Below are 22,627 nucleotides of genomic sequence, written 5' to 3' on the forward strand. Positions count from 1 at the left end.
AATCAGATAAAATGAGTTTGCTTCTAAAGCAAATAGTGCCAGACTTGATGTAAGGCAGCATGGCGAACTTGCGCTCAACTTAACATAAGCAATGCAGTGTAAAGAAAGAGTCACGCCATATGAAAGAGCTTCAGCATGGCCCTCGGTGATGAGCGGGATTGAAAAACCACTGCTCCATCCATAAAATCTGACTTTAAATCAGGCTGAACCACCATTAAAAGGGTTGAAAGACAGCCTAGTGGAGCTCATCATTAGTACAAACACTCAGAAATCATGGGGTAGCATCTGTTTTCTGCACATCCTCCCACATCAATGCTAAGAGCAGTAGGCCTCAGGGAAGGGGGGCGGCAGAGGGCTATTCCCCTGTCCCTTACCATGAATAACAATCTCTACCTTCACGTAATTAAAGGGGACAAACGATGTCCACGGGGCCACGCCAGCCCATCATTAAGCAAAGCAACTATTGCACAGAGAATGCATACACACAGGAGGAGAAATAGGCTCTTCACACACCAGTCCAGGAAGCATAATGGCCATTGATTTGGAGTGGACCAGGAGAGAGCACATTTCACTATATCTATTACACAGATTAATACATGCATCGTTTTTTTTTCTACCTGGCTTAATGCAGCGCTGCACATTTTACACTTTGTTCTCAGCTGCCTCAAAGGCGGCGTCTACTGCCTTTGTCTCCGACGGCAACCCAGACAAGGTGATGTGCTCCTTTACCGATGACCTGGCCTCTGCTGTGGGTTACCACTGATCCCACAGACTGCATACACTTTATAGGGCGCACTACAAAGACTCTTGTAGGCGCATGAAAGTAGATGTTTAATGCATTCTCACTGCTGAGAGACTATTCACAAGAGGTGCAAGAGGGTTTTCATAACCGTACAAATTAACATGCACACACACACAAAGAACATTTGACTCTGTTACAGAATTAGAGCAGTGCAGACATCTGAGACACAGACAGACAATACACACCAGCCAACTGTGTACTCTTCCTCATCCCGTTTGGAATTGGGTATTGACATCAAACATTGATTCTCTGCTGAGCATGCACAAACTTTGCCACTATGTTCAAAGATACTGCATGAGACAAACAAGAGCATGCAAATAACAGCCCGCATCCTGAATCCAAGCGAACGCGGACACACTGCAGAAGTGACCTTGCCATGTGTTTTGGTGTTTTTGATGGATTACACATCCAGTCTCATCATTGTGCTGCACCATAAAAGGCACATTATTGATGATATTATGTATGTTACAGGTAACATGGGGCACATGTCAAGATTGGAGATTGAGGGAATCTCATCCCAAGCAAAATAACTACAGTAGTTAGCTGGGTATCAGTGATATCAGAAGAACTTGAAAGGGACACAGAGGCGGAGGAGGCAGCAGAGGGAAAAAATAATAAAGGGGAGGACACTGCTTTGCGAAGAAAAATGTGGTCCTCAGTAGCCCTTTGCTGCCTCATTCACACATTTCAAACTGCCTCCAAGTACAGGACAGTCCCAAATCAAAAGACACTTTAAAAACCTGGGGAATGAAAAACACCCAAAGTACAGCTCAGTGCCTCCCACTGGGATCCAAGCTGTTTTATGACTTTAAAACCTGCTTAATAATGCAGCACCTCACAGCGAGAAGAAACACAAAATAATAGACCACAGATATCCAACCAAAAGCTGGGCAGTGTGGGTGCCTACCTCCTGATGTAGGGGATGCTCAGACTGTAATATAGAGTTACCATCAGAGCAAGTCAGAGGCAGAGAAAAAATACATTGAAGATATGGAACAAAGCAGTGCATCAAATGTAATCTTTATACTGCACCTATTTTGATTTGTTATTTAACGTGTGTGTGTAATAATACGTTTTAATGTTTTAAACACAATATTTTTCACATTAATATTGAACGGAGATTTGAATTTCCCTTGCTCTTTATGAAAGAAAATCTAAACAATGACAATTCTGTGGCTATAGTGCACAATTTTCCATTTCTCATAAGATGATAAAACCTGCAAAGCTTCAGTCTTCTGGTTAGGCATTTCCAATGGCAACATTTCACTCACATTTGTAACCCGCCATTGCTAAGAGATGTCATAGCCCTATATAGTCCATGATTTTTTTTCTGCCCTTGTAAAAATACATAGTTCGCAAGTTAGGCTGACTAGCTTCCAGTCAGAAAAAAAGTTAGTGCAAGCTAGATAGGTTATCTCTCTGTCATTAGCATTGATTCCTACCACATTCTGTGCAAGTCCTATCCCACACAGGCTCCAACCTCTGCTGGACACTATGGGTAATACTCTCCTCAAATCATGACCATGCATTTACCCATTGAATTTTGCTTAAGTGGAGCCAGCCAATCAGGACACACCTACCCAAATACATGCCCACAGTCTACAGGGTGGCACCGCAACGCTGTCTACCATCCTATTTTATTTCAGCCACAGCAATTGCCCACTGACCCCTGCAGGGCATGGCCATAGCTCTACCCATTTCAGTTGCTTACCACCTGGGTTGGCTGAAACCCCCTACGCTTCAGCTGCAGTGGCCTATGTTATAAAGAAGTAGACAGGCTGTGGCGACTGACCTTTAGCTGTTCAGGATCAGTGTGGCTGGGTCGATGTTATGTCGCAAACAGGGTGTCCATTCATCGGGCTCCACCCACTGTACCCATAGAGTCCACTAGAGGGCGAGGCCTGTGTGAGATAGAACGAAGGTTACAATATTGTAACCCTAGTACTATAGAGCAGGTGGAGCCACACCACCTAGGGGCCCTGTCATGCCTACACCGCAGTGGGCGAATGCATGCTCATGATTGGAGGAATGTATTACCCATACAGTCCAGGAGAGGGCTCCACCTCTGCCTGTGCTAACAACTACAATTAGAACATCCTAACCTTCGTTATGTCAACGCTTGCTGAGTTGGTAGCTCCTGCACAGTCAGTGTGATGCATGTGCCACATTATAAGAAGGAGAGATTGACTAGCTAGCATTAGCTGTTACTGTTTGTTGCTGTCATACGGTCCTATGATGGCAAATCATCACACTGTCAAAAATCATAGCAAACAGTACAGTCCTTTCTCCTCAGCACTACTTTACTCTGTAAATTGAATTTTTAACATATATATATCTATATATATATGCGACTTTAATCTTTGACACAATCAATGTGCTGCCAGCATCTTAAGGTTGAAGGTGAACAACGAAGGCTTTTTGCATATGCAGAATGATTTCTGAGCATTTACATTTGTCTGTCAGAATTTCAACGCAAGTAAGCCTTGTTCACGCTGAGGCAGCTCACAGGCCGGGAGCTTATCGCCCGATGCAGGGGCATGAAGCAGCTTACAGCAGGTGTACAACACAAGCCCCTGGATAGAACAGCTGTCTATCACAAAGGCTTACTCCCAATACATTTCCTTTAATGCTAAGTGGCAAGCAGCTCAGAATTGGCTCCCATTTTATTTTCTTTTTTTAAATATTTGTCACAGCAAAGTGTGGGACGGAGCATCTTAGCGCCGACTGCTACTGATCAAGATCATACTTTATATGGGTTATATTACTGTGAGTTGTGGAGCAGTAAATGCACAGTTATCCTGAGACAAATCATAGAGTACAGTCTCAGCCACATTTTCTATCGCTTCCATTTCACACTTTATGGAGCTGTACATCTGTATGACATTACAGATTTAGGGACAGAGCAAATTCCTCTTCCGTGACAGTGTGCTCATACAGTAAATACAAACCAAACTGGTCGGCAAACAGAACTATCTGACGGCAGAATATCTCTGATAGCCCTCATTAATAAAACAATAGCCGTATCCATATCCTCATAGTTTGAGATCTATTTCTACCATGATGAGAACAGGATAAAGTTTGAGTAAGTGCTTGTAAATTGATTGACACATGAGCTATCAACTAACTATCTGTGCATACACACACGCATACACACATTCAGAGTATATTATGATGATTTTTGTAGAGCAATCTTCCAGGTACTTAACAGCATTAATCTCCATGTGGTGCAGCAGATTGTCTGTTTGATTTACACAACACTGAATCTCCTTGAGAGGCAACCGAAGATATCTTAATCCATGCCTTTGATCACCAACTCCTCTATCCTATTTCCCACCCTCCTCTACTCTACAGCATTTATCCTCCTCTCCCCGTTGTTGTTGCTGTTGATGATGAAGTGGCTTACCCTTTACTCACAGCATAATATTCTGCTGATGTCCTCAGTGCATGCGAGAGTCTTTGAATCAGTGATTTCTGTTTGTCATGCCGCAAACATGATGATGTAAAAAAATAATTTGCATGAGGAAAAATTGTTGAATTAAAATATAAATATAAAGCTATTATACCTGGGCCCTTTGTTGCCTCATGGCATACACTGTGTACATAAAGAGTAATTTGAAATTGTAATCCGCCTCCAGTGTGTCCCCACCTGCAGATGAATGACAAAATCCTACCAGCAAACATACCCTAACTCCCTCCAGACATGACTAATTGACTTGCCACCGTGGGTGACTGACATGCCATCCAGAGGGCACCATAATGGCCGTGTCATGAGGGAATGATGAGACCTGCCGACAGCTAGCAGCGCTCGACCTTTTGCATGTGAGGTCGGGTGTCAGAGGGAACAGGATCTCCCTGTTGTTGGACCCACAGCCTTGGGGCTCGGTGGGGATGAGCCACAGACGACGGGCAACTGGAGCTTTTCAATCACGCGACCTTGCAGGACAGTGATTTCATTCGGTATAGTGTTGGAATGAAAAATACAAACAATAAAACTGAAATCAATCGTCGGCAGCCTCGGGGTGTTCAAACATCTTGAGGGTGGAAGGGAGATGAAGGAGAGTGATGGTTACTTCCTCTATCATTTTCACCTAACAAAGGGTTATTACTGTTATTTTTTTCCAGTTTCTATAGTAGAAATGTTTTCTGTACAGGGAACAGAGAGCAGGTTTGTAGCATTCTTTAGATACCTTTCAAATTTTTCCATCAGTGAATATGAATAAGTGAGAATGAGCCTTTTTACAAACAGAAAATGCGATTGCACACACAGTGATAATTCTGCAATGCAGTTCTGGGGGGATTTATGAAAGAAAAGTCTGTGTGCCTTTCAAAGAATCTTTATTCACACATTAGTTAGTGTTGTTGGTTTTTGCTCACTGGGTATTAATGTCTTATTCATTTTCTGCCTCCTGTCTTATTTCCAAATATCACTAATCCTGTTAGATGAAATCTATTAATGTTCTGCTTTGGCTGCCACACACAAAATTCCAAGTTGGCTCATAAGCTCCAAATTTGCCATGAAGGCATATCTGGTCCGCCTCTCTGGATTACAGAGATTTACCCAGGCAACCAGAGACGTGTGACCAGCGGTTCACAGTGGGCAAAGTCACCCATCCCACTAACAAAAGCAAGAATAAGCTGCAAATAAAGCAATTTTCATATCTGCCGTTATTCTCCATGATTATGCCTCTAATTTCGCAGTCATTTCTGTATTTTATCTGATCTCAGTTTTAGACTTAATTAGTGCCATTTTGATCCAGTGTGATCTGTCATATTCAGGACGTGGTCATGACAAAGAAATGATAACATACTGACATGTGGAGCAGATGTGCAGTGAAAAGGAGAAGATAACACTGCTGCAGCAAAGACGGAAAATGGAATTATTCAAAAGCAGTTTTCTTTGTAATGTAACAAATGGAAAACAAACACAAAAGAATAATTGATAACTTCGTGGAATTATGTTAATACAGCAGGAAGAGAGTTTTCAAACAAGAAAGCCTTGCGTTAGGAATATCTCATCTTATTATTGTCTGTAATAATTTATGACATTAAAAGACAGCTCCAAAAATAAATCCACACATAGTCGAAGCAAAGCAAAAATTTTCCCTGCAGAAATGGGGGGGCTTTGATAAAGTGAAAGCAAAGCATTGATTGGAAAATCCACCCAACCACCCCCACCATCTCCTCCATCATCACCACAACTAGAGGAGTGGAAAGATAAAAAGAAAGAGGCTCTTCACTTCTGTGGGAAAAGTGAATCAATCTGGAAAGTACCACACTGCCAAGACAGGTAAGACTCACACAATATCACGCAGGGCTGACTACATCACAGTCTGGAGCATGAGCACAGGAAGAGAAAATATGAAGGGATGCCACAGCAGCAGCAGCAGCAGCAGCAGCAGTGTGGACGACACTCCACCTGTCCACAGAAATCCTCACAGGCATGTTGTAAATCTCAGAGAAGTGCAGAGAGTCGGATTAGTGATAATCACAAAGAGGGGGCTCCTCACAGTGGGTGACAGGGACAGACACACAGCACCTCTTACACCTGTGACAACACATGTAGCTGCCTTCTTATTGACTTTGACTGACAGAATAAAGTTATGGATGCTACAAAATACATCATAATGCAGATTATTTTACTACTGTATGCAAAGTATATGTCAAAAGTTTATAACTACCACTATAGCAGTCCATACAAATTAGGAAACTGCTGGTTTCACCATCACACTGGTGCATGCATTAATGCACGATGCCACAATGATTAACAATGTCTAAAATCTTACTTATAATCAAAGAGAGATGCAGCCTCTTGCTGGCTTTACACGAAAGAGACTCCAGCTTTCGGAATTCCTTCTGTGTTCATTCAAACTGTATTGATTCATCGTCCCTCATTGTCCGGTGCAATCCCTGCTGAGACACTGCTCTCAGTGCGGCAAGACAGCGCCGGCTGAGTTACACGCAACCCCCCCCCTACCACCCGTGGATCACTCATTGCCTGCAGGCTGATAGATAAATCGCCTGCTAGCGTTTAGCCTCTAAATCATAATTGTCTTCAGTAAGCATATCTGCATGCAGCATGTGCATTCTCCTTGTCGTTTCTTTCTCTGTGATGCGACAAGCCATGTGGCCAGTTAGGAAACTTTCAGCACCACACAGAGAGGGACAGCTCCGCCAGGAGGGGCCGCGCGAGCGTCCTGTCAGTCAGTCTGTCAACAGGCTGCTTTGACAGGTGAGAGACTCACACCTATCAAATCACAACACGACACGAGGCAGGAGAGACTGCTGTCTTACTGCACACCATATGATATGTACTCAATCTGATAGAATATTTGCTGTCTTGCGTTGTGCACTATCAAGACACAAGTCTCTCGACTCCGGATTTGCGTAAAGGCACCATGCTTTACGCATAGCTTAATTTGAGCTGGTGTGTCAAATCTGTGTCTATAATCAGAACAACTGCAGTCTTTATGAATCACACAGGCAACACTGCACAGCCTCCACACCTGCAGAAAGAGCAAGGCGCACCATTTTTCACCAAACTGCTGCGCGTGTCGCAGCATTCCTCACAGACACAAGTCAAACCCAACTTACCTTCTCCAAAATGATACCAACGCTGCTGCACGTGTGTGTCCCTTAAAAGCAGAAGTGATCCATACCGGCGAGTCCGTAAAACTTTTAAGGCTTTTCGCTGCGCACGGTGGAGAAAAGAAAACCGCGGAGATAATATACAGGCTACAACTGGTGATCGAGCCACTTGAGTTGACGCTGGTTATCCTTCTTTCTAGAAACAAAGCGCTGGAAACTCGAAGCAAAGCAGTGTCCGCTGATAAAGCTTATCCTTCGGGGTGGAAAAAAAGAATATCCTGTGCCGTTATGTATAGTGCAGTTAGTGCAGCGGTGAAGAGCCAGCGCATACAAATCTGTCCATGCTTCTCCTGCAGGGAGCAGCCGCGTCAGCCTCCCCGGGTCCTAAAGCTGCGCTAAACTAATGACACCGGCATCACCCTGTGTGTCTGTCACACTGGAGCCACGCACATTCTTGAAATTGTTGCTCTACAAATGACAACCCCGAAAAACTCAGTTATGCATATCCCAAACATTCACGCAAAATACAAGAATCGTTTCTTAATAAAGTGTTGTCTCACAGGATGATCTGTCTCACCTGCTTTGTTTCAAGATGAGTCATTTTCAGAGGATTCCTGCCATGAAACACTGGAAACAAGCTCACCTGACTGTCTTCCTATCCTTCTAGGTCAAAATTACGGTTTAAGCCTACTGTGTATTACTTGGATGAATCTTTTGCAGTGAATTAATTTGAAGCTACTAGATTTCAAAACTAGTCTATACCTGAGTCATCATGAGGTGCAGCAGGATATCAAGCTAAGCCCACTTGAGCAAACACGCGGGATCACCCTGGACTCACCCATTAGCAGAGCAACTGATGAGTTTGACAAGATCAAGCTGATTATACTCAAGTGGCAGATGTGTGTAGTCCTGTTCATGTGGGACGTTTCTTAAATCTGCAGAGTCACATCCCCTCTAACACAACATTTAAAGGCCACTGCACTGGGATGGCTGATGTCAGTGTCTAAATGTTGGTGCTTGAGTTCCTCCTGCTGGTAAAGTGGCACTAGATACTGACCGTGGCGGATGATATCAGTACCAATCATGCGCGCAAATGGGCAATCCGAACACGCTTCTCTCGTGCGATCATCTGCGCAAAGGTGTCATGGGTTCCGGGGCCCCCCCACACCCCCACAGGAAAGGTTTCAAACTTTGAAAACTCATCCTCTATTATATCATTAATCATAAAGTTATACACTATGGGCTATCTAATATGAATATGCATACATTTCATAATCCTCTAAATTACATGTGCACTGCAGCACAGATAATTGACACTTTCCTCAGACTTCGTGGGCTATCTGACAAATATAACATAATTAAGACATTAACATTAGTTAATAACACCTAAGCATCTTCCATGGCTATGAAGAGACACCACTTGGGCCCTGAAATACCACTAACAACAGCCAACACATTTTCACTCTGACCTCGTCACATATTGACGCTTTGGTCATGGACTTTCCATGTCCACATTCGACGTGCAAGGTACCCTGGGTGCATTGGTTGTGGACGTTCTGGGACACCTTGTCAAGTTCTGCCTGTTACATGCATTGTCTTCTTTTACGTAGGTACAACACCACAAATTGACTTTTTTTTCCCTTCAACAACAAAACAGGAAGTGGTTAGGTTTCAGGAAGCGGACACCGCTCTCTCAGGTGGACCACTCCTGCCTGCCCAACTCGGACTTTCGCTGCCTTAACTTTCGTCCTTGTCCAGCCACGTTTCCCCCTGATGCCGCCGAGTGCAGTTAAACTATAACGGCAACCAGCCGCATATAATGCAGTCGTTAAAAGGATGCTTTTTATTTTTGTTGGTTTCTCACACACAAGTCACTGCCCAAGCGCTGGACCTTAGCAACTTCGGAGTGAGACCGGGCTCCAACAGCAGGGTTCAAGGGAATAAAAGCAGAGGGGGGGGTGCACCTGGGACGCCAGGTGTTGCCGATGAGCCCTCTGGAAGTGTTGTAGGCCTATCGTTGAAACACCAATGACCAAGGGTACCCACCTGATGACCCCAATGAAGCTTTTACCCTCCCTAACCACCCACCGCATACCCCAGCAAGGCTACAACTATGACTCTAAATCGCAAGTATGTGCAACAACAGTTGACCAGTCAAACTCCACCTACTGTAGATTAAAGTTAGGTACATCTTTCTCGTGTTAGTTTCCTCTCTCTTCTGCCCTCAACAAAATGAGGGAGTACGGGGAGGTGGAGTATATGGCTTGGTCTGGTGGGGGAGAGTGAGTTCACCCCCTGGCTCCGCCTTCCCTATGCTCCTTCTTACTTTTCTATCTACCTATGCTCCTACTTTTCAATCCATCTAACCTTAACCCAAAGGCTCCCACTCTGAAACCTCCGGACGGCGCTGTCTCTCCCACTTATAGTCTCAAGTATGTGCATCAAGGGATTGTAACATCTAGTCCTAAACTGGACTTCAGTATTTTCATTTGCCATTGGCTCAGGTACAATTGTTCAAGGGCATTGGAATTCTTGTGTGCATTGTTGGTCACTGGTTTAATGTGTGGCTAATTATCTGTGGGTCACTTACCCATGATGATTAACATTAGTGCTCACAAATCAGCCTATTTACTGATACGTTTCGATTAAATATTTTTTATTTCCACAATTACAGTTCCAGTGTAAAATGATGTATTGATGTTAACATTACCTTTATATGCAGGGGGCATTTTGAGCATATTCAAATTTTAGGGGGGTTGTGTCCCCCAGGATATATTACAATTACTTCCTTGGAGTGACATATTCATACATTTTGATGTAATGTTGTTAACTGACACAGTTCCCTACAAGTTGTGAATGTCTCTGTCACATTTGGCTAACAGAAATGGGTGGCTGGTAATCAGTAGTTGTTGATCCAAAAAGTTCAAATGGCTTCAAGTGTTTTGATCATTTAGAAAATGCACTTCGCAAGTTCAATGTAGACAATACATTAATGCCACTCTAAAATCTCCCGACTTAATCCATATCTGTTTGTAATCTTTCATGGTTAAAGAGGAAGTGTCTTTCTTTCCCCCTATCAAAGGAAAATCTTGCTCGGACAAAAGATTCTATTTGGCTTCAAAATTGAATCTCTATATTGATGCATTTATGTATTCCATCTTCCTCTTGAATCAGTCCATCAATTCATGCATTATGCTTCCTATTTCTTTTTTCTCCCTGTTCGGCTATTCAATGCAAGACCATTTTGCACTCCAGTATTTTCTTTTTCCCCCTCACAATCTCATGTATTTCTATAAGGGTAAATACGGATGTAACCTCTCCCCCTGTCAATCATTGCCGAGGCTGGCTTTTTGAAATGGATTGAGCAGACATTCAGGCTGCTCCCCTTCTCTCCCTGCATCTTAACAGGCCTGTCTGGTGTGGCCAGCAAGGGAGAGAGGTCATGTCCAGAGGGAATGGAGAGCGCCAATTGGTCCTAATTCTACTCACAAACTCATAATCCCACACATGGACCTTTAGAGCCTCATCATCTGCACACTGCATATGGTGTCTGTTCAGCAGGAGCGCCAACTGGGTTGGTGTTTCATGACTAAATTAATTTAAATGCATCGAAGAGATAAGAAGTGCTGCCTGTTCAGTTGTTTAATAACAATTACGCTTCATTATATTTTAGGGTAATTAGTTTCAAGGTCCTTGTATGGAGGTTAACATGACAAATGGCTGTCAATATTGAATCGGACAACTGCATACTGCTGAAAGCATCTCACTAGTAGCAGCACAGGTGTAAACAGTCCCAATATGAACACTGCTGTGAGTCTACTGAGACAAAATCAACTAAGTTTATAATAAAAAAGCCATAAAGAGCAAATGTCTTTTTTCTGCTAAGTCATTGAGTGTTTTACTTTCATTACAGTGTGAATCAGGCAACCCAATATGCCTTCAGCTCCATAAATCTCCATAAAGCATTATAATAAACCTGCTGCTGAAATGCTATGGTTGTGTGAATACTGAATTGATTCTTTATTTTTGTTCTCTCTTTTTGAGCATTCAACAAATACTGGTCACAGAGCATAAGTAAGACATCTGTGATAAATTGGTGAAAATGATTCTTTAATTGCATTTACTAAAGTAACATTAAAGAAACTTTAACAACAAAGATGTTGCTGTTTTGTTGCATGTTGAGGGCAAATGGATAGGCTCATGTCTAAAATTCAAACAGTGGTAACTTGACTTCATAGTCAAGAAACTGCGCTGACATATAATCTAATCCACCCAGCCATCCCTGCACTGCAAAACACAACCTGTAACAGCATTATCAACAAACAAAGTCATTATAGAGCTACACAGAATTATATGAATTGTCTCATGTTTGTGACCACCTGATGAAGAAAGTCCAATATTCAGTCTCCTTCAAGATCTTGTTTTGGTCTCCACGAACTCCTGAGAAAAATATCTGGCTCTTTAGCTGCTAAATGCTCCACTATGTTCACCAGCTAATTACTACCTGTGTCCATCCATTTGGGTTTGGCAGGTAGCATATAGTGTGTTAACCACAGATTTTCACATCCAAATAGTACTGCCTGCTGCACCTGGAAACATGGTTGATGAGAGCTGCGGGCTAGAAAACAAAAACAACCAACTAACAGAGGTTAAAATGGTCCCCAGAACTGAGGGGGAGTGCAGAGTAGGGTGTAGTAATGCACAGGTTGACCCACAATCTGCAGGTCAGGCAGGTTTGGGTAAGCTTTCTCAAAAATATTGCAGGTTGCGGCAAGCGAGCCAAAAAAGTGCAGCATTCTGAGTGAGTTATGAATAACTTGCAGAAATATTGCCTGCAATAGTTGCATGGACCCAGACCTTTGAATCCACCCACTCCACTGAGTTAACTGATTTGTGCGGTATTGTGACATTAAACAGCAGTCCCTCAGTTTACATTTCAAAAAACTACCAGTGAGCACCATGAGGGGACTTGATCAGCTAATCAGCACCATGGGTGGGACTAACGGTGTAAGCTGTTGTCGAATGGTGGTGGAACCAATGATGAATAATAACAACAATGGCGACTGCTACAGACAAGACAGACGCTACTATTGAGGCTCGACATGTCTTCCCAGTTTCACCTGACATCGTAGTTTGTTTAAATTTGCTTCGCTCCGCTCTTAAAACCCCCACAAAATTGGTACGCTGGCATGACTACACATCAGTGTGGACTTAAAATGATGGTGGATACAGTGGCATTCAAAAGTTTCAGCACCCAAGGTCAAAATTTCGTGTACTGCAAAAAGTTAAGTAAGTAAAAGATGAACTGATCTGCAAAAGGCATTAAGTTAAAGATGAAACATGGTTTTTAACATTTCAAGCAAGATTGGTGTATTTTTAGAGTGAAAAAAGGAAAGGAGCACAATGCAAAAGTTTGGGAACCCCATGACATTTGAGCTCTTTTTGCCAGGGTCACAGACCATTAATAGCTTGTTGGGGCTCCGGTTGTTCACAGTCATTGTTAGCAAAGGCCAGGTGATGCAAATGTTAAAGTCTGAACGACCAAGAAAACTTTCTGAAAGAGCTGCTTATAAGAAGAGCTGCTAGGAAGGCAATTTAAAACCCCAGTTTGAGAGCAAAAGACCTGCAGAAAGATTAATCGGACTCTGGAGTGGTGGGGCACTGTTCTACTGTGCAGTGACACCTGTACAAATATGACCCACATGGAGGTGTCATCAGAAGAAAACCTTTCATGTGTCCTCACCACAAAATTCGGCACCAGAAGTTTGCAAAGGAACATCTAAGCAAGCCTGATGCTTTTTGCAAACAAGTCCTGTGGTCTGATGAAGTCAAAACTTTCTGGACATACAAAGGTATGTTTAGAGAAGAATGATGCAGAATTTCAGAAAAAGAACACCTGTCCAACTGTTAAACATGAAGGTGGATGGATTGATCGTGCCTTGGGCTTGTGTTGCAGGAAGTGGCACAGGGAACATTTCACAGGTAGAGGGAAGAATGGGTTAAATTTAATTCTAGTAAATCCTTGAAGCAAACATCACATCATCTTAAAAAGCTGAAGATGAAAAGAGGATGGCTTCTACAACAGGACAATGATTCTGAATACACATTGAAATCCACAATGGACTACCTCAAGAGGCAAGCTGAAGGTTTTGTAATGGCCCTCACAGTCCCCTGACCTAAACATCATTAAAGATCTGTGGATAGACCTCGAAAGAGCAGTGCATGTAAGGCAGCCCGAGAGTCTTACAGAACTAGAAGAAGAATGGATGAAAATCCCCCTAACAAGAATTTAAACACTTCAGCTGATTACAAAATGCGTTTAGAAGCTGTGATACTTGCAAAAGAGGACGCTACTAAGTACTGACCATGAAGGGTGTCCAAACTTTTACTTTAGGACCTTATCCTTTTTGTTATTTTGAAACTGTAAAAGATTGATATTTAAAAGTAATCTTGCTTAAAATATTGAAGAATTGTTTCATGCCTTCTGGAAATCACTTAATCTTCTTCTCACTTAACTATTCACAGTAAACAAAACTTTGACAAAGGGTGCCCAAACTTTTGCATACCACTGTACACTGGTCTCTGGTGATTGGTTAGGGAAAAAATCTTCCTCCCCACAGTCATTGGTTAAAGTGGATGCAATATTAGGCTTAAAATGGAAACACAGTGTTATGAGCTGACAATATCAGGCAAGTGCAATAGTCTACCTTCCACCATCTCTTCCTCTCCTCCTGTCTCTTCCTCTCAAACACACTCAGAAGGAGCTTTATCAACAGCACCGCTGTGCTCAGTCTTTGTCTTTGTCCTTGACTCAGTCTTCAGACCTGACAATTGTGTGTACTATGTTGGCAGTTTGCAGGTGGTGTTTAGGTGGTTGATTAACATGTTTTTGTGGGTCAGGTGGATGCCGGTGTTGAAAAACCCTGAACTCTCTCTGTTGCAAATATATAAATACTGATGAGTGTGGCTTTAAAGTAAAGGTCTTAAAGTAATAACATGTGCAAGAGAAAAACTGGATGAAATATCATCCACATTATAGGTTAGAATCATATCTCTTAGCAGACTGTCATTGTTGTCTCGGATCCATGAACTGCCATTTATTTTGTCAGTGACATGCCATCGCAGGTCCTGCAATATGTCAGAATGTGATGTTGAGAGGCAGCTAAAGTTCAAATCCATTTACATTCACTCTGTGTGCCTGGATAGAGAGGAAAACTGAGGAGTCAGCTGCTGAAACCATGCTTGATATGCAGGATAAGCGCCTACATCTGCAACTTGTTAATCATATAAAACCAAGAGCACAATGACACACAATGAGGTCAAGCATCAATCTTGAATAAGAGAATAATATGCGATGATCTTTTATTCATCTTTTGTTCACACAGACACACAGGTACTGCTGCTGCAGCAGAGGAAAAATGTAGCATCCAGGTATTTATCGTGTATAAATATTAACAGATGGTAGATTAAATATATTATTGTCTTTATAATATATGTTCATGAGACAGAGGAAAGCTGCGCTAGTTAGTGAGGTAACTCATGCAAACCACTGTCTCTCACATTGTGTTGAGCTGCTGGTGGGGCAGCTGGTAGGTGGGAGAATGTGAGATTAAACTTTTCACTGATTCTAACAGGACTTTTAGCAGAAATCTGATCACAGCATCTCTTTTTTATGTTCTTTGAAGATGATGCACCATCAACTGTGACTGCCATCAGCACACTAAGGTCTAAATTTCACAGGTACTTGCTGAAATGATGAATGAAGAATTTTATGCTTTTCAGTTCAGCTACCTTGCAGCAATACTTCTGATGAAATGAGTGTGTGTAAGTGTGTGTGTGTGTGTGTCAGTACGGAGAACAGATGGGGAGAAAACAGAAGCAGTTGCAGATGGGCATCGGTTGACTTGAACATTAACTTGTAGACAGACCGACACAGGTCAGCTTTCCAGGAGGACTGCCACATGTTCAGCTTAACCAGCCAGAAATACCATGCTGCTATTCCAATGCAAAAATCCACACAAACACACACTAAATAATGAGAGGACTGCACAGATGTACCTCATCCTTATACTGTGCACAAGTCTGAATGGCAGCATTTCGTTATCTGCTTTTAGAACATGCAAGTGATTAATGGTACAAGACGGGTCAGTCAGACAGAGTCTAAGTCCTTTAAAAGTCCACACAAATTGCATGTACAGTTGCAAGAGCTGTGATACCTGCTGGGCGAAGGGCAGAGAAAGGGGAAAGGGAAGAGTCTGACAAGGCACAGACTTTGGAAAAACTGTCTCTAAATACGTGAAATGTAACCGCTCTAAGGAATAAGGAGCCAAAGCCGGTGCAGTCAGTTGAAAAGTACCAATTAGATATAGTAGAACTCACTTTTGTTCACAGCCTCAGCTCACAATAGAGGGTGGTCTCTCTCCTTGTTAGGACATGTCAAAGGTGTGAAGTTTCAGACAAATTTAGCAAGACGCAAAGTTGCTTCTACTTGTAGTTAGGTAAACTCTGCATATCACAGAAGACAGAAAAATGACCTGATATTTCACAGCATGATACTATCACAATCATGTACCTGTGATTATGTCTCATCATTGCAATACAAGCAGTTCTACAGTAAAGCAGTTCTCCCAAGTGTCAAGCCCATATTGAAGTCAAACGGGGATAAAGTCAAAACCAAAATGTGCATATTGAACAATGCTGGAAATATATTTCTTATGTAGAAAGTGTTAAAAACATGTGTACATTATGTCAAGGCAAACTGTCATAGTGATTCCATGTACTATGTCAAAGCAAAGCTTATTTTGGCTGCCATTAATATTCTGCAGGTTAGTTAGTGTGGTCTCAGGACAATCATAAACAGCATCTATGACTGGAGGGTGTCAGGACTGACTAGCAGTTAAACATGTATTAATATGTTCTTGAGGATACATGGGTTTATAGGAAGAGAAGGACACTTTTGAAAATGCAATGCTTGTTGCATGACAAGTGAAGCCAAGGATGGAGTTTTCTCATGGAATTACTTGTGATCTGAGTAATGTTCCTCTGCTAAGGACTGGCTCTGCTCATTAGCAAGATGATGCAAGACTGCAGACCCTCTGCTATGAGACTTCATGCAGGAGAATTAAGAGTGTTTACCAAGTGTGTTTACATGCAGTGCCATGCTTTATTGGCGGCAAATACAGTGTCAGCCCTATCGCCAGTATGAATGTTGTACGTTTCTAAAAACCATGGGTATGTTACATTTGCATGCTATAATGGCACAGATACATTAAAACTTTACATTTCAACAACGCTATGGTTAATGTGTGGTTAGGTCTATGCACAAAATCACTTGGTTATGGTTAGGAAGAGATCATGTTTTGGCTAAAACACCCAGCGATGTCTCAGCAAAGAACAACTGCTTTTCATGCCTAAAAAGTTGTTGGACAACAGCAATGACATACAAACTCACAACCTGTTTTGTTGTTTCTTGAACAATAGTCTCCACCTCCAGCTTCTGAAACCACAGCATCTTGTATTATCTTGTAATCTTCCAACCACTCAAAGTGCTTTTTACACAAGTCATATTCACACACACAATGACATACCGGTGGCGGAGGCTAACTTACATGGTGCTACCTGCTACTCAGTAAGCTTTCACATGCACTCACATTCTGATGGAACAGCCATCGGGAGCAATTTGGGGTTCAGTGTCTTGCCCAAGGATGCTTTAACATGCAGACTGGAGGAGCTGGGGATCAAACCACTGATCTTAGTGGACAACCCGCTCTATATCTGAGCCACAGCTCCCCGTAACAGGCAACATGCAAATATAATAATGCAGAGGCGTACAATGCCAACATTTTCTTCCAGCAACAGGGCTGATAGCACACTACTCTGGTGGCCAATACCCTAGTTATAACAGTGTTTACTGCTAATAAATTTAGATGTACAGTATATGTACATAATCTGTATTGTTACTAACTTGTAGGTGTACTTAATAAGGTAGGGTATACTATTTAACACTTAGGCCAATTGAAGTGGTTCAGTGGAGACGTTTTATGCATGGTTGACCAGGACGAGACCTTGATGCAGGTGTATGATATACTGGAAGGACTGCACTTCATCTCCCCAATGGCCTCTAAGTGCACTGAGATCCTTCGGGAAAAGACTCTTCAGCCTGCTTTGCTTGACGCTTACTGCAACCCTGACTTGTATAACTATCAAGACAGTGGCAGATGATATTGACATCAACATTTGCAAAAAAATATTGTGTAAGTAAACAATAATTTTACACACCGCCAAATATATTACTGCAAATGGAAATAAAGTTTTCTTTGACCAAAGTGTTCCTGATTGAAATGAGTTTCGTTCATACACATAAGAATAAGAATAAGAATAACTTTATTCATCCCCAAGGGGAAATTCAATTATTATTATCTGCATCTACATAATAACGCACAAAGTTTACATACCCATGGTTTGTAGACATGTAATCCCTCCAGCGTGTTCTGGGTCTGCCCCGGGCCCTCATACCAGTGGGACGTGCCTGGAACACCTCTAGCGGGAGGCGCCCAGGAGGCATCCTGATCAGATGCCCAAGCCACCTCTACTGACCCCTATCGACGTGAAGGAGCAGCAGCTCTACTCTGAGCTCCCTCCGGATGTCCGAGCTCCTTACCCTATCTCTAAGGCTGAGCCCAGCCATCCCACGGAGGAAACTCATTTCCACCGCTTGTATCTGCGATCTGATTCTTTCGGTCACTACCCAGAGTTCATGACCATAGGTGAGGGTTGGGACGCAGATGGACCAGTAAAATGCCAATATTTTTTTTGGCAATGGCATTGTGAAGGTCTGACTGGATCCTTGTCTGCTTTAACATTAAATCTAAACTATCACTCTCAGCCAATCATTATCACATCTTTTGTTGGAACATAACTGCATGCCACCTTTGTTCAAGACTCTTGGTTTACTCATTCTTTCTATGTCACAGATATCGCAGAGAAAGTCATAACTACATAAAATTTCTCTCACTGCCCGCCACTACATCCCTGAGCTGTAGAAAGGACACAGCTCAGATAAAAGGAGAGCTCTATGAATGCCTGCTGGCTTGCTGCTCAGTGGGATAAAGACATGAAATACCGTATGTGTCAGAGGTTTTCATCTACCATCCCCTCTTTTTTGAGCAGTGTGTAGTTTTGTTATGAATCCTGTCCCGGGGTGGTCTCCTCTGCTATCTGACTGGGGTGGATGGAGAAGAGAAAGTCATGCTCTCTTCTAGTCTTTAGGCTCACATGATCTTCTGTCACAATAAAAGGCCTCTGAGCTGATTTCAGACTCCCTCGCTCCTTCCTGCAATCCTAATTGCTTGGCCCACTTATGACTGCGATGCTGTCATCTCACCTCATGACAGCCTCCAGCAAGTCAGCATCTTACATAGCATGACAAAAAATGCTTTTCTCCCCTCAACCTCTACTCCAAATAAAAGACCCTGCCTCCAATCCCCGTGCTGTGTTTACAGAGGAACAGAGGTAGTTGTCACAAATTGATCGCAGAGCTGACAGCATTGTGTTTATGTGTTATTTCCACTTCCTCCTGCCTCTGTGTGTCTGGAACCTTACAGTGAAAGCTGCCCTGTTTGTTCAGTAACTACTGTGGCTTTACAAAATGCATGCCACAGTTAACAGACATCCCGCAATACAAACTAAAAGATCTGTGTATTAACATACATCTGACAAATAGGCTAAGCAGGAGAGTGGCTCCCTCATAGTTTGCAAACACACATTTCAGATCATGTAAAAAATAAGCTCCTTAAAATCACAGACAGTTGATGTAAACCACGCAGACTAAGAGTCTACAGCAATGCAAGCACGCAAGGCTATACTTAGACAGCAGTGCTTTGAACTAAATGCAAAAGTCAACATGTTAATATGCTCATAATGAAAATGCTAACATGTTGCTGTTTTGCTGGTATAATATTTTCCATGTTCCCAATGTTACACAGCATGTCAGTACGGCTGAGGCTGATGGGAATGTCATTCATTTTGCAGGTATTTGGTCATAAACCAAAGTATTGGATAAATTGTAATTTTGTCCTGTTGATGGTGATAAATGAAGGGTTCAGGGATCACAAAATTTAATAAAATCCATCCTGAGGGGGACATGATTGTCTGTTTCAATTTTTTATAACAATCAATCCAAACGCTATCAACACATATAACTCAAAACCAAAAATGTCAACCTCTTGGTGTCCCAAAAGGAAAAGTCAGGGGATCACCAAAGCCATTAGGATTCATCCTCTGGGCACCTTTAATGTCTGTACAAACTTTAATACCCATCCAATAGTTGTTGAGGTATAAATAGGGACCAATTGACTGACTGTAATTGCTATCCCTAGGAGCTTGAAAGGAGCAGAAATATGTGAATGTTAAATAAAAAGTAAGCTTATAAAATGAACATGGTGCACTTAAAACTGTTAAAGGTGATACTTTGCTGATTTTCAATCAGCTTTGTGTCCTAACAATATAGGTAGGATGTGTAAATTAACTATGGTAAACTTCTCTCCATCTTACCAGCACCCAGAACTATTGATTGAATGATACAAGATGCATCTTTTAATGGATTTTTACTGGCTCTAGGACTGTTGCTTGAACTACAGATTGTACTTCTGCATTTTCGTATGCCGGTACCCATTAACACAGGAGTATAGAAGTGGATCAAGAGAGACACCCGAGAGAGACCCACCCCTCTCTCTCACTCAAACTCAGATCAAACTGTAAAATTAGGCAGCGCTGATCAAATATAAGCCAAGACTGTTGCTTGAACTACAGATTATACTTTTGCATTTTCGTATGCTGGCACCCACGGACACAGGAGTATAGAATCGGTTCAAGCGAGACACCCGAGAGAGACCTGCCTCTCTCTCACTCAAACTCAGATCAAATTGTAAAATTAGGCAGTGCTGATCAAATATAAACCAAGATTATGAAACTGTTTTGTCAATCTCACCCACAATGGTTTTTTGAAAAATATTTTGGTGCACTGTTTGGCTGTAGCATGAGAATTTGTTGACAGGAAGTGGGCGCCATATTGTTTCCTGTATTGTAAAAATGGAAGCTGAAAAAACTGAGATCAAACAGTAAAACTAAGTAGTACTGATCAAATATAAACCAAGATTCTGTTACTGCATTTCCTATTTCTCACCTAAAATGTTTGTTACCAGCTGCCATATTGTTTCCTGTGCCAAAACAGAAAAACAGACAGGTTCATATTACATCACCCCCCCAGCGGGGTTGTTTATCTGTCCAGTACGGTGCAGTGCATTCTGGTAGTCTTAGGTTTTCCACCTCTTGAGCAAAAGTGAATGCAACAGCCCATTTTTTCTGTTTTCTATGGTCATGTAGCACCAATTTCAAAAGTATTTGTGTCTTTCTACTGTCAGCCCAGTTTTATGAAAAGATCATCTTTCCAGCAGCGAAATACTTCTTTAATAGTGTTGGTTTTTAAATACTGGGTGTACTGTTTGTGTTCCCCATCCCTGGAATTATGTAAGGCACTCCACAAGAATGTGTTCAGTAAAAGACTAGTCACAGTACTTCACCTGCTCTCAAGGCGCATTGGAAAGGGCAAAAGTCTCAAGGGGTCAAAACTTAAGAAACACTTGTATTAGATCGAAAAACTAATTAAACTGACTACAGGTACAAATACACACACACACATATAGAAACTCTGATAAACTTGTTGAAAAAGATATACCTTGGATGTTAAAGTAAAAAATAATATCTATTTATACAAGAGTGTGTTTGCCTTAATGACTACTGCCAAACATGTTTTGATTGTTCTCCACAGACCTTTTTCCTGGTGGATATTTTGTCTCAACAAACACAGGTGTAGGAAATATCATTAATAATGGCTGCACTCCATTTAGCTGTGCCAGGGCCCCAGTAGCCCCAGTATTGTCCATGCTGGCTCACTGGCATGGCCTACTGAGCCAATGAAATGGAAGTGAACCAACATTAATGTTATACCTGACAAGTCAAAATATCTACTGTGAAAATGTTTTTTTTTTCTTCGCTAAAGTAAGTTACAGCCAAGTCTTACCATGAAGCAGTTTGCAGTCTTCATACCATTAGCAGCACAGGCAGTAAAGCATAAACCATGAAGGTGGAGGGAATTCAACTAAATTCTATTGTGATGGATTCTTCTCAAAAGTCTAGATTGGATTTTTATTATGGTTTCCGCAATGCACAAAATCCATAGGCATTGGGTAGTTTATAGGCATGCATCAAAGTTTTACCATTCAGCTGGGATGGCCACAGCAGCACAGAGGGATACCTAACCGATCGCCATCTCCCCAGCAAATAGCTCCGTGTATTGGAAGTTAATTCTGCAATGGAATTAAATTATAAACCATGTCCAAACAAATTAACGTCAAGCTGCAAGCAGGTGCGTTTTCTTTTTTTTTTTTTTCTTTTTTTTTTTGACAGGCTGAGGGCATTAGTAATCTAACGCATGAGCCCTCTCTCCTCGTAGCTGGAGGGCCCCGGCTTCGAAGTAATACACCTGCTGCCCCCCTCCTGTACAATTCCCATTTCAGAAGCCATCGGTGTGGAGGCACACGGGGGAGAGAAGCACTACACTGCTGAGGGATAGATTAATGTGCCATCTGAATGTGGATCTATAGAGAGCAGGTTTCATCCCTGTCCCGAAAGTCAAAGCAGAAAATATTATCAAACACATCTCGCTGGGGGATTCACCTGTTAAAACATTTATTCTCACTTTCAATTACAATTTGGTTTCTCATCGCAGCAAGAAAAAACATTACCATGTGTGATATTGCCATGGGATATAGAGATAAATTGAGCCTGATATCCAGTCTGATGTTGCTAAGCAAATAATCCTGATACGAGTAAAAATGTTCAGTGCGCTTTTTCCAATCTTACACTGAGCTAAGACTAGATGTGAGAGAGCTACATGATGCATGTAGATTGATAGCAGGGCTTTACTCCAAAGTTCAGTGGGAAACAGACATACCACCAGTCCCCGTGTCTGCTCCTTTGGGACAACACGCTCCCCAGAGACTAACTATTGCTCTAGCAGGTTGAAATCAAGGGGAGTAAGTATTTAACTGATAGTCAATGGAACAAGATTGCAGGGGACTCATATCTAAATCACTTGAATGTCATGTTTTAATCACACATGCATGTTTACAAGCTGCTCACTTGGCACAATTAATAAAATACACATGCGCTGCTCAGTTT

At 42.1% G+C, this 22,627-nt stretch overlaps 1 protein-coding gene across 2 annotated transcripts in view; it reads right to left on the reverse strand.

Annotated features, from left to right (window-relative positions):
* The window catches only part of robo1 (roundabout, axon guidance receptor, homolog 1 (Drosophila)), a 266,076-nt gene extending 258,545 nt beyond the window's left edge, over positions 1–7,531 (reverse strand). Inside the window, exons 1-2 of one of the 2 annotated variants that reach the window (XM_078166986.1) lie at positions 7,394–7,531; positions 2,595–2,703 (exon numbers count right to left, since the gene is read on the reverse strand). The gene's annotated coding sequence lies outside the window, so the exon portion shown is untranslated. The remainder of the gene's footprint in view (positions 1–2,594; positions 2,704–7,393) is intronic. The other variant, XM_078166987.1, reaches the window with a different exon arrangement.
* Positions 7,532–22,627: the final 15,096 nt, after the last annotated feature.

The sequence above is a fragment of the Epinephelus lanceolatus genome, chromosome 4 (assembly GCF_041903045.1).
Source record: "Epinephelus lanceolatus isolate andai-2023 chromosome 4, ASM4190304v1, whole genome shotgun sequence".
Classification (NCBI taxonomy): Eukaryota; Metazoa; Chordata; class Actinopteri; order Perciformes; family Serranidae; genus Epinephelus; species Epinephelus lanceolatus.